The sequence below is a fragment of the Hipposideros armiger genome, unplaced genomic scaffold (assembly GCF_001890085.2).
Source record: "Hipposideros armiger isolate ML-2016 unplaced genomic scaffold, ASM189008v1 scaffold_177, whole genome shotgun sequence".
Lineage (NCBI taxonomy): Eukaryota > Metazoa > Chordata > Mammalia > Chiroptera > Hipposideridae > Hipposideros > Hipposideros armiger.
In genome coordinates, this window is record NW_017731527.1 from 1,586,514 (window position 1) to 1,597,591 (window position 11,078).

General features: G+C 36.5%; 1 pseudogene; it reads right to left on the reverse strand.

Moving 5' to 3' along the window:
* Positions 1-9,242: 9,242 nt before the first annotated feature.
* On the reverse strand, positions 9,243-9,663 carry LOC109387995 (60S ribosomal protein L26-like; annotated as a pseudogene).
* Between the last annotated feature and the right edge of the window lie 1,415 nt (positions 9,664-11,078).

An 11,078-nucleotide genomic window follows, 5' to 3' on the forward strand; every position in this document is an offset into this window, starting at 1 on the left:
ATTAATTATTACATGTTTAGAAAATAAGAGACATGATAAATACCTGTTGAAGGAATTAATACATTAATGGGTGAATAGATTATTTGTATTTAGTATAGTGCCTTACAATTTCTTATTATGGAGGACAAAAATATATTTTATTCCAAATAAAATATACCCACCCACCTTCATGTAGGCCTAGTCTGCACGCACGTGCACACACACACACACACACACACACACACACACACACGATATGGAAAACAGGATAAGAAACTTTGATGTCATTATTTAGAATATAATTAGTTCATTCCAAGTGAGTTGATGGCCAAGTCTAGGATATACTAAACTAAAAGCCTAAAGTGTTTGATAATTGGCTAAAAATTAAACCAATAATAAAATAGAACTTACTGATATTATTATATTCTGTCTATAGAAAAATTAAAGACTTAGCAATAATCATGCTACTTTGATAATTTAGATACATATTTTTTAAAAAACAGAATCAATATTTTTTTTGTTCTGAATTTTCTTATATTAAATTTTTTATGGATCAGGTTAACTGAATTATTATCTTATATTGAAAAATCTGCAAGTCTCATATTTAGTGTTTTCACCCACACTTTATATGAAAATGTACATATTTGGATAGAATTCATAATGCTATACCACATAAAAAAGAGGAATGTGAATGTAATCACATATTTATATTTAGAATTCTTGATTATATATATGTGTATACAGGTATGACAATTAAGTTTGGAACTCATCCTAGAAAAAGTGCTACATACCTCATTGCTGAATATCACTACAGTCACCTTCAAAGTTCTCCCCTTGAGAAGCTATAAGCTGACACCAGCACCTAGTCCACCCTTCAAAGCAATATTGGAACTCTTTTTCTGGAATGGTCGTCAGAGCTGTTGTAGTAACCTTGATGTCCTGAATGTCATCAAAATGTCTTCCTCTCAATATTTCCTTTATCTTCAGGTAAAGAAAGAAGTCATTGGGGGCCAGATCAGGTGAGCAGGGAGGGTGTTTCAATACAGTTATTTGTTTACTGGCTAAAAACTCCCTCACAGACAGTGCCCTGTGAGCTTCTGCATTGTCCTGATGGAAGAACCATGAATTGTTGGTGAAAAGTTCAGGTCGTCTACCTTTTTCATGCAGCTTTTTCAGTACTTGCAAATAGTAAACTCGGTTAACTGTTTGTCCAGTTGGTACAAATTCATAACGAATAATCCTCATGATATCTAAAAAGATTAGTAACATCATTACAGCAAGTTCGTGAACTTAATTGTCAGACCTCGTATGTATACACACACACACACACACACATATATATATATATATATATATATATATATATATATATATTTCTTGATTGATTTAGAAACATCTAACTCGATTGAGTGTTTTTGGTTTTGGTTTTAGTTGATGTGTTTTTCATTTTCTAAAGACTGTGTACCTTTAATATTCACTTGTGCATATCCTGATCTGTTTAGTAAGCTATTGTAACATGAGAAGAACCTTCTTTAGCTGAATATATGTTTTCAAGGATTAATGATATTTTTACAAGCACACATATTTCTCTAGCATAGGGAAGAAAACAAGTTTGAAGCAAATCGTTCCCTATTTTCCAAGTGGAAATAGCCTGTAATCCAATTCAATTTCCTAATGGGCTGCCCTGAAATAAAAATCCCTATAAAATACACATATAATCTCACAGGACAATAACACTGTCAGCCTGAATGAAAATGCCATCAGCCGGTTCCGTGTGTTGAAAATAAGAAAAGGTAAATATAAGAATCAGAGCCAGTCAGGGGCTTACTCAAATTCCACTTGTCTGGGCCATTTTCATCATGTCTGTCAGCCTTTGTAGCAGGAAACAACTTTTAAATCTAAGGTGTATACTAGTATATTCATTTAGGGATATGCCATGATCTTTTCTTAATTGAAATACTTTGCCGTTCAAGCTCAGTTCTTAAAAACTGTAATTTAGGAATTCAGCCATAACAATTTAGATTTCAGGCTCCTTGTATATTTAGCACATATTTGGACTCAGGAAGAAACATTTATTTGTGAAAATATGACATGCTCAATAACATATGCATGAAAACAGATTAACAAACCATTATATCTTTACTCATAGTTATATTAAACTCAAAAACTGATTGTCAGAGCATCCTAAAGCTTCCACAATTTAGTATATAAACACCTAGGGGCATAAAAAACAATTTTCCAAATGGCAAAATGTAATTATTTATAATAAAATACAATTCAATTATTTATTCAAATATCCAGAATACAAATCCAATTTGAATCAGATTGTATTCAGGCTAAGTGATTATTGGCATCAAAAAGACTGGGTATAATGAAAGAGTATAATAAAGGCTAAAAAAATACATATTCTATATGTGAGTAAAGGAAGTTGCATTTAATTATGTTGGAGAAATCCTGAGTGAAACCTCTGAATAGTGTGTTAAAGAAGTAAATTCTATGTTACTTCTAAAAACTTTTTGAAGTATAGTTGTTTAGAGAAAAGCTTGCACCTTATTATAGACTTCATTATGAAAATACACTTTTAAAATAATATGTCTATAAATAACTAAAACTTTCTAGAGAGTACTATCTAGTTTCTTCTAAAAAAAGTTTCTCAAGATTCAACAACATATTCATGAAGCAGCATGTGTTTATTTCAAGGTCTCTCATTCCTGAGAGATACAGGCCCTAGCCTGCTTTGTTTGTGACAGTTAATAATATCCCAGAATTGAAAAGAACTATTATTTTTATACTAGCTAGCCCTATTCCTATTTGGTGAATTAAGGCTCAAGCTTTCAAAGTCTTGCTTCATGAGCAAGCTCACCTTTTGGTTATTAAAGGCAATTTAGCTGCAGAGAAACTCAAGTAGCAGTGATAGTCCATAAATCTGTTGATGCCTGAGGAAAAAAGGAAAATGAGACAGTTTCTAATTTGAATGGGACGTGGGTGGTGGGCAGGCATGCTACTGTGAAAAGACAGGGCTTAGACGAGTTCTTGTGAAAATGTCAAGCACACAACAGGAGCCTTAGTAAGAGATTTACTTGAGAAGGGTAGAGACTTAACTTGAAGGACAGGCCAAATTACCCATGCAGTATTAACCCTAACTTCTGGTAGTAATCCATTTTTTAAAAAAAAATTTATTAAATTTAGTGGGTTGACATTATTTAGAAAAATTATATAAGTTTTCAAGTGTACAATTCTGTAATACATCATGTATATATTGCATTGTGTGTTCACCACCTAGAATCAGTTCTCATTCCGTCACCACATATTTGACCCCCTTTACCCTCATCTACTATCCCTCTCCCCCCTCACCCTCTGGTAACCACTAAACTGTTGTCTGTGTCTATGAGTTTTCATTTGTTTGTCTTGTTCATTTGTTGGTTTCAGTTTTATATCCCACATATGAGTGAAGTCATATGGTTCTCAACTTTTTTCTGTCTGACTTACTTTGCTGGTAATAATCCTTCTTCACAAGAGAGGAGTGCAAGAGAATTAATCTTCAAGTACAGGCCAGCTGGGCAAGTTTCACAATGTTGGTGATACCCTGAAGTACCTGGACACACAGGTTGGAGAGCCCTGGCCTGCATCAGTGAGACAGTTTCAACTGGATAAAAACACAAAGAAAATGATGATCTAGTTCCTGGTGGCTCTCTAGGCCATCCCATTTGTTCAAAACTCTTAAAGTTCACCGCCATTATAAAACACCAACGCAACTTTGCTTGGTTCGTTTTAAACTTGAAAAGAAAGATGGGTGGGGGGATAATTTGAGCACCTTCATCTCAATGGAGAGTTGTAAATCAGCCTAGTACTTAAAACATAAAAGGAATTTATTTCACTGAAGAAAGTCTCTTAATTTTGTAGTTCTGTGGATGAAAGGCCTTTCTACAGAAACTGAAAAAGATAGCGTAATAGAGCTGCTAGCAAAGAAACCCATTTAAATTTAATTCTTGCATATGGAGTTTTTAATGTACCAATAAATTTGGCTACCTTGTAAGCAACAGAGTTACAAATGGGGGTAATTTGAAAGTTTTCATTAACCAGTCCTCATGATCCTTAAAGGTAATAAAAGAGTAGGTTTCAGTGCAAAAAAAAAAAAAAATCTTAATTAGCCAGGCTTGAGAATGGTAATAAACACGATGGGGCTGCATGGATGGCAAAGTATTCTTAGCAAGACGTAACAGGGTAGAATTAGTACTGGAGCAATTATTGTTAGCAGTATGCTCATTTTCTTTGTGTAATTTATGGCCTTAATCACTTATAGGCAAATTTAATCACGAGGTGATGCTCTAGATATTCAGACTGAGTAACATTGGCAGTGCACGGTGGATGAAAATTCTTCACACATGGCTTCTTCCTCCACAAAGGAAGTTCCTATAGCTTTTTATTTGTCTTTGATTTTTCCATGCAACAAAAGGAAAGAGGTCTGGCTTTTGAAAATAAGCCCTTGGAAAGGAGCCACAGACAGGTGTCAACAAGCCTTGGCCTGCGTTCTCATCCTGAAAGCAATGAATTTATTTTCTTTTCCTTTTTGAAGAACAATAGAATGTGGGGAAATCGTCCCCAGGTTCATGTGAAATAGACTCTGAATGGATTGCTAATCAGCATTCTGAGTGATGCCCAGGAATGTTCTGATGGTGTTATACTGAGCTCAAGTACACAGCAAAAATACATACATTTAAAAGAACTGGTTGATGAATATGGGTGTGGGTGGCAGTTTCATGTCGGTGGGCCAAGAGTTTGCCTCAAAACAGAATGCTCTGTATAGTGTGGGGAGTTTCAGACAAAACTAAATAAATAGCATTAATGGTGAGTTTCTTTAGACTTAGATTCCAGCTGGCACGTGCTTCAAGTCTTCTATATTCTCATATTATTGTATTTACACCTCCAGCCAGGCAATATTATGCATTTAAATATCTATTGTTATACTGTGAGCTCATTAAGGAGAAGAACTGAATTTTATTTATCATTGTATATCCAATGTCTGTCTGGTGCCTGGTATTTAAAATATTTAACAAAAAGTGGTCTTAATATAAATAGGCTATAGTGAGTCCTCTGTTTGCTGAATAAATGACTTGATTGAGCCTTGAGGGAAGGAATATATTTATCATCTTAGGCCATTTATAAGTTAGGTATGCATGTCTATTATTATCTCAAATTCTCCACAGCCTCTTCGGTCACAGACACTCTAGAAACATGTACTAAAAAATCTTTAGATAAAATGCTTGTCTCAAGAAAACTAACTCACCAATGATTTAGAGTTGTAAAAGGTGTTGAGGAGGACTGGGGAAATATGGAAACAAGAGTCTTTAGAGGATGGATTTAGAAAATTATGTTCATTACATCATAAAAATTTGAGGAAGTGCAGATTTGTGGGTTTATGCACAGCCCTCACTGAGCTACCTGCAACATTTTCATGGTATACTCATAGATAGCATCGAAATATGCTAATGATGATAGTGTAATTAAATGGTTTGGAAGTGAACAAACCCCTAGGCATAAAGGATGTCGGCTTGAAAAGGGATCTTTAACATGCTACAGCCTTTATCTTTGACTGTGTTTTCACATTCATAATTAACGTTAGTGATTCCAACATATCAAAATTTTTGAAAACACAGTATTGGGAAGGAAAATTGGTATAGTGGATTTATGATGCCAAATAATACCATACAACGAAGGACATTGAAAAAGCCAGAAGTTTCTCAAAATAGATCTGGGGTAAAATGGAAACCAAGCTATATGAGGATATTTTGCAGAGAAAAGGGGAAACCTCTAAAACCTGTTCACAAGGGCAAACACTATGCTGTAGACGTAGAACAACAATTTTCCTCACCTCTGACTCCAAAAGTATTTCAAAGCCACCATCCAAGCTTCTTTAGCTGTGATGCCAGGAAACTCTGCCCAAGGTGACACTAGAGTTACAAACTTTACAGTCACATTCATTGCAATGTGCTTTATAACCTTCCTTACATCTGGAGCTCCATTCACTATGGAAACCTCTCTTTTATATACTGTTTCCCCATTCTCTATCTCACAAAGAACTGTTTTTCCTCTCATCCTCCTCCCCACACCTTTCAAATATGCCTGATGATTTCTTAGTCTAATGTTTACAAATATTCACAAAACAAAGGCAAACAAAAAGCCAACTCTTTCTTAATAGTAGTTCCAATTCTTGCTTTCTAACTCTCTTTCCTGGAAGAAAACTCTTTCTCATAAGTTTTTCCTAAGAAGAAAATATTTTTCTCATATGCCATATTAGGCCTGGAAGGGTGATCACCATTATTAATTTCCAAACTCTTACTCTCTGCTCTCATGTAATATTCTCCCTTAAGTGATGTTTACAACCTCTGAACATCTCATTTTCTATTTTTCCTCTTTATAATAATCTGAAAATAGTTTAGCCACTCTCCCATACTGATGAAAACTTTTGGTATTTGAATCAATATTTTTATCTATCCTGTGTTCTATAACCAATTATGGCAATTTCAAAGTCCAGAAGAAGAACCTACTTATACAATTTCACAGATTCTTACTGCTGTGAACCCAGTCAACTTCAGCTCAATTCTACTTTTCTCTTGTATCAAAGATTTCATTCAGAACCTTCTTATCACACACACACACACACACAAGCGCACGCACACACACGTGTGTCTCAACAGAAATTCTAAACCTCAAAATCCCCATCTCCTAACATTATATATCTTTCATACCCTCACCTGCTCTTTGACCTCACAGAGTTCCATGATCCTTTATCACCCATTATATTAGCCTCATCTTGAATTACCTAGACACTTAGTTAATCACTAGCCCTCATTCTCACAAGTACTCTCAACCTCTTGATACACATGTCTGCTACTACTAGAGAAAAATATGGACTTGACTAGATTTGGGCCATTGTACATTAACTAAATTCCATTTCTGGTGGACTACAGAAACACTTAACCACTATATTTTTATTGGTCAGTTACTTTTTCCTTTCTGTTCAGCACCTTTAGTTTTGGGCTTTATACACAATGTCCGTTCCCACATGTGTAGCTCCATATGCATTTTGAAACAAAATTGAGGTTCTAACTCAGCTACAAATCATTTCTACAAAATGATTTATATCTGTATATGCTTTTGTTTTCTTCCTCCAGGATCAGAATATGAGGGTGTCCTCACCCTGTACAAGTTAAACAACTTATCTCTACCCATCATCCTCCATCTATTCTAGGGCCTTTGTCCTTCAAGTTTATCTTCTCTCTCCTATATATTTAACTTCTCCAATTTTTATTGGTTCTTTGCTTTCAGTATATAGATATAGATATAGATGATACAGATATAGATATATGTATATTCAAGGTACTCAATTCTAAGCAGTCTTTCCAATGACTCAATTGACACTAACCTACCTCTTCACAGTTCTGCAGTGGCCTCCTAATTTATCCTTCCTAGTCTCGCTTATGGCTCTGTCATAAGATTTCTGCCCTTGAATGATCAGTCTTTTTGTTCCATGTTCACAGCCTCTTTGGCAATATCATCACTCACCATTTTGATGAAAACATATATGTTCATTAGCCCAAACTGGGTATTTCCAGGTTAGACCCTGAACCTCCCTTCCAGAATAATTAGTAGTGCCTTAAACACAACATGATCAATGCCAAATTTCAGACCATCTCCTGCTTCCCATACCTACTATTTATGTAGAAAACTTCAGTTAATGAAACCTCTGTCTACAGAGATCCTGATTACTGAAACTTTTGAGTAAACTTAGACCCTGCTTTCTCTCTCACACCAAATAATCACATCCTGCTAATTATGCTTTCTAACTGTCCCTGCTTTCCTTCCCTATAGCAACCGCTGAATTTTCAGACTATCATTATATTACCTGGACTATTGAATTAGCCATTTAATTGGGTCCCTTACCTTTATTCTTACCTACCTTTAACCTACCTTTGATTATACTGCTAAGTAACAGAACATGAAAGTATGTTTGATTTGTACAGAGTCTGATTTAACTATGTTTGAAAGTAGCTTCAAGGAACAATTAACCATATTTCTATACTTGGTGAATGATCTGGCATGTCATTCTTCAGGTTGCCAAGTATAGAATAAGATTAGTCTGTAAAATAATAAGTTCATCACATATGGTGGTAATGCAATGTACCTACCCATTACCGCCACCTCAAAAAGTGGAACTACTACCGGCTTTCATCAGGGAGTAAGAGAACCATTGACATACACTGTCAGAGAAAATCTGTCTAAACTTCTGTTTCACTCTTACTCTTGGCTCTTTTTAACAGCAAAGAAATTTACTGTGGCACAAGAACAATAGTGCTAAAAGAACTTTTGAATATGGAAGTTAAGGAGGAAATAGAATGAGTTTCTGATCATGGGAACTGGAAATAGCTTTGAATGTAATCTGGGCATTGGACCTGTAGTTTAAACCAGATCATGGATCCTTCATGGATAGAGAAACAGAGAAAACAAGGTATAGCTTTGACTTAAAAGGATTAAGCTCAGAAAAGCCACAGAGTGAAACATTCCTAAAAGAGTTCCCTCCTAAATTGAATGATTCTGGCACCTAATTAAATCCCGGACCAATCTGTTGCCCATCAAAAACTTATACCCTTAAAAAATTAATCATACTGTTGGGTAATATTTTTTAATAAATGGTAATAGGTTCCGCTACTGAGAAAAAAACCTGGAAAAGGTTAAATATCAAGATTACATTCCAAAATTAGATACCCTTTCAGTGAAAAAAAAAACAAACCACAAAAATTGCCCAAATTGGCAAAGGAGACTGATTACTGGATACCTTTTTAGTGGGCACTCTGGTTTTTATCTGATTCTCTAAGTGTGTATAGCTTTAACTGGCTTTCTGTTGATCAGGCAATTTTACAGCTCTGTAAGAGTAGCAGGTAGCTTATTAAAAAATGACAGTGGTCCAAATCAATATGGCCCAGTAAGAAAAGCTAAAATTGATTTCTGCCCCATAGAAAAGATAATACAAAATATTACCTATTGCTGTTGTATAGAAAATCAAGCAGTTTTGCATTTATTAGCAAATTAATTTAAGCATTTCATTGCCCCAATTCTCCTTTGAATTGCTTATAACATCTTATTGGTTCCCTCAATTAATTAATGAGTTAAATAAAACCTTTGGCCCATGTTTATTTTATGAGAGTCATGATGTTACCTTTTTTTTAACAGTTTTTAATGAAAACTGTTGTATATAAAATTACTTTATTCCTGCATCTTCTCAATTGTTTCTTCCTTATATTTGCCCTTTTCCTTTCCTACTTGGCGAGATTTGGCTTTCCGTTCAAGGGTCTTTTTGCAGTCTTTGCCCAGCTTTACCTTGCTGGGGTGAATGCCCACATGAACTGTTGTGCCGTTAGCCTTTTCCCGCTGCACTCGTTCAATGTAGATGACGTATTTCTTCCTGTAAACCTAGACTACTTTGCCAATTTGCTGCCCTTTGTAGTGTCCTAGGACAACCTGAACTTCATCATCCTTTCGGATGGGCATGGATGGAACATTGTACTTCCGTCTCAGCTCTTTGGAAAGAGAAGACATAATCTTCCTGTGAACGTGGGAAGGTGCATTGAAATGTCTTTTATGGTTCTTGCTCTGGTCAGAAGTCACAAAAGGGTTGAACTTCATTTTGGCTGCTGGTGCTTCTGCGATGGCTGCAAAAGGGAAGAGCATGATTTTACCTTTTTGAAAATTATAAGTGAGAAGCTTTCAAAAGAAAGCCCTAGTAAGTCTAATCAGTAAATTCAGTGGACTGTCTGATAGGAATGCACAAAGATTTTGTCACATAGTTAATGAATAATGACTGACTTATTTCACATAGATATCTACACATCAAGAAGATGAAGTAGGAAAATCTTGCCAAACAAAATGATTTTATACTTCTGCTATCTAGATGTGTAGTATTTCTAAACATAGTACTCTTTAATTTAGATTTTGCCTAAAGGCAGCAGGTGCAGGATATTTCTTATGATTTGGTTTTTATGTGAATGTTTCTTGCCATTTTTGACTAGAGAGGTGGAGTTGGTAAAGGGGCTTTTGTGATGCAGACTAATGTTGATTGGATTGGAATATACATCTCTGAATTTAAGTTGCTTGGACCTTTTAATGAATGTTACAGTGTATAATCACAAAACAATAATAAAAATAAATAAAATTTCCCCTCCTCAAATGTCTATTCTGTCCTTATATTTAATCAAATGCAGTTTGATTCCACAAACATTTCTTTTTATGCATCTATTCTGGTGAGTAAGGCAATGTATTAGGTCCTTACAGTGCTAAAAGAACTCATTTTACAAAGGAGTTCCAAATCCAGTAGAAGAGAATGAGATATGTAAGCACAAGTAAAAGGCATGATAAAATACAACAACCCTAATTCATCTGTTTCTCATTTATAGATGATTGATATGCTTTGTGAAATGATATGGTGATGAGATTTATTCCTTTCCTTAAAATGTACATTCAGAATTCAGCACTGTTCGCTGCTCGCTCAGTCTGGCCCGATTCTCCTCTATTCGCTTCACCGGCTCCTCGTCCCGCACAACTGCCAACACTCCGGGGGCGCCCTGATCAGCTGGAGCGCACCTCTGGGCGTTGCGGGGGAGGCCCGGACACCGCCTCAGGCCTCAGAGGCCGCCTCCGGTGCCCAGATTCCGGGGACCTGTCCCAGTTCTCAGGCCATGCCCACCCAGTCTGTGGTTCGTGGGACCGAGGCGCGCACAGGGACCAGCCGCAGAGTTAGGGGCCCTAAGGCCTATTCTGGAGGCTGGGAGGCGTGGAGGGCAGCAGGGCAAAGTCTGTGGTTTGATAGGGTGAAGGAGACAGAACTGGAGAGATAGGCAGGCGTGGGTGGTGGCGCAACTGAGGTGCCCGCGTAGCGGACGCCAACAGGGGAGAGTGCTGAGTCCCCTCTTGGCGTCTGGAACCGAAAGTGTCCCGGGATCAGCAGCTCGCAGGGGCATACAGCCTGCGCAAGCCATAAATGGAGGACAATCCCTAGTCAGGCAGAGGTAGTCTCTGCGCACCTGGGGACTCAGGGTCCAGCT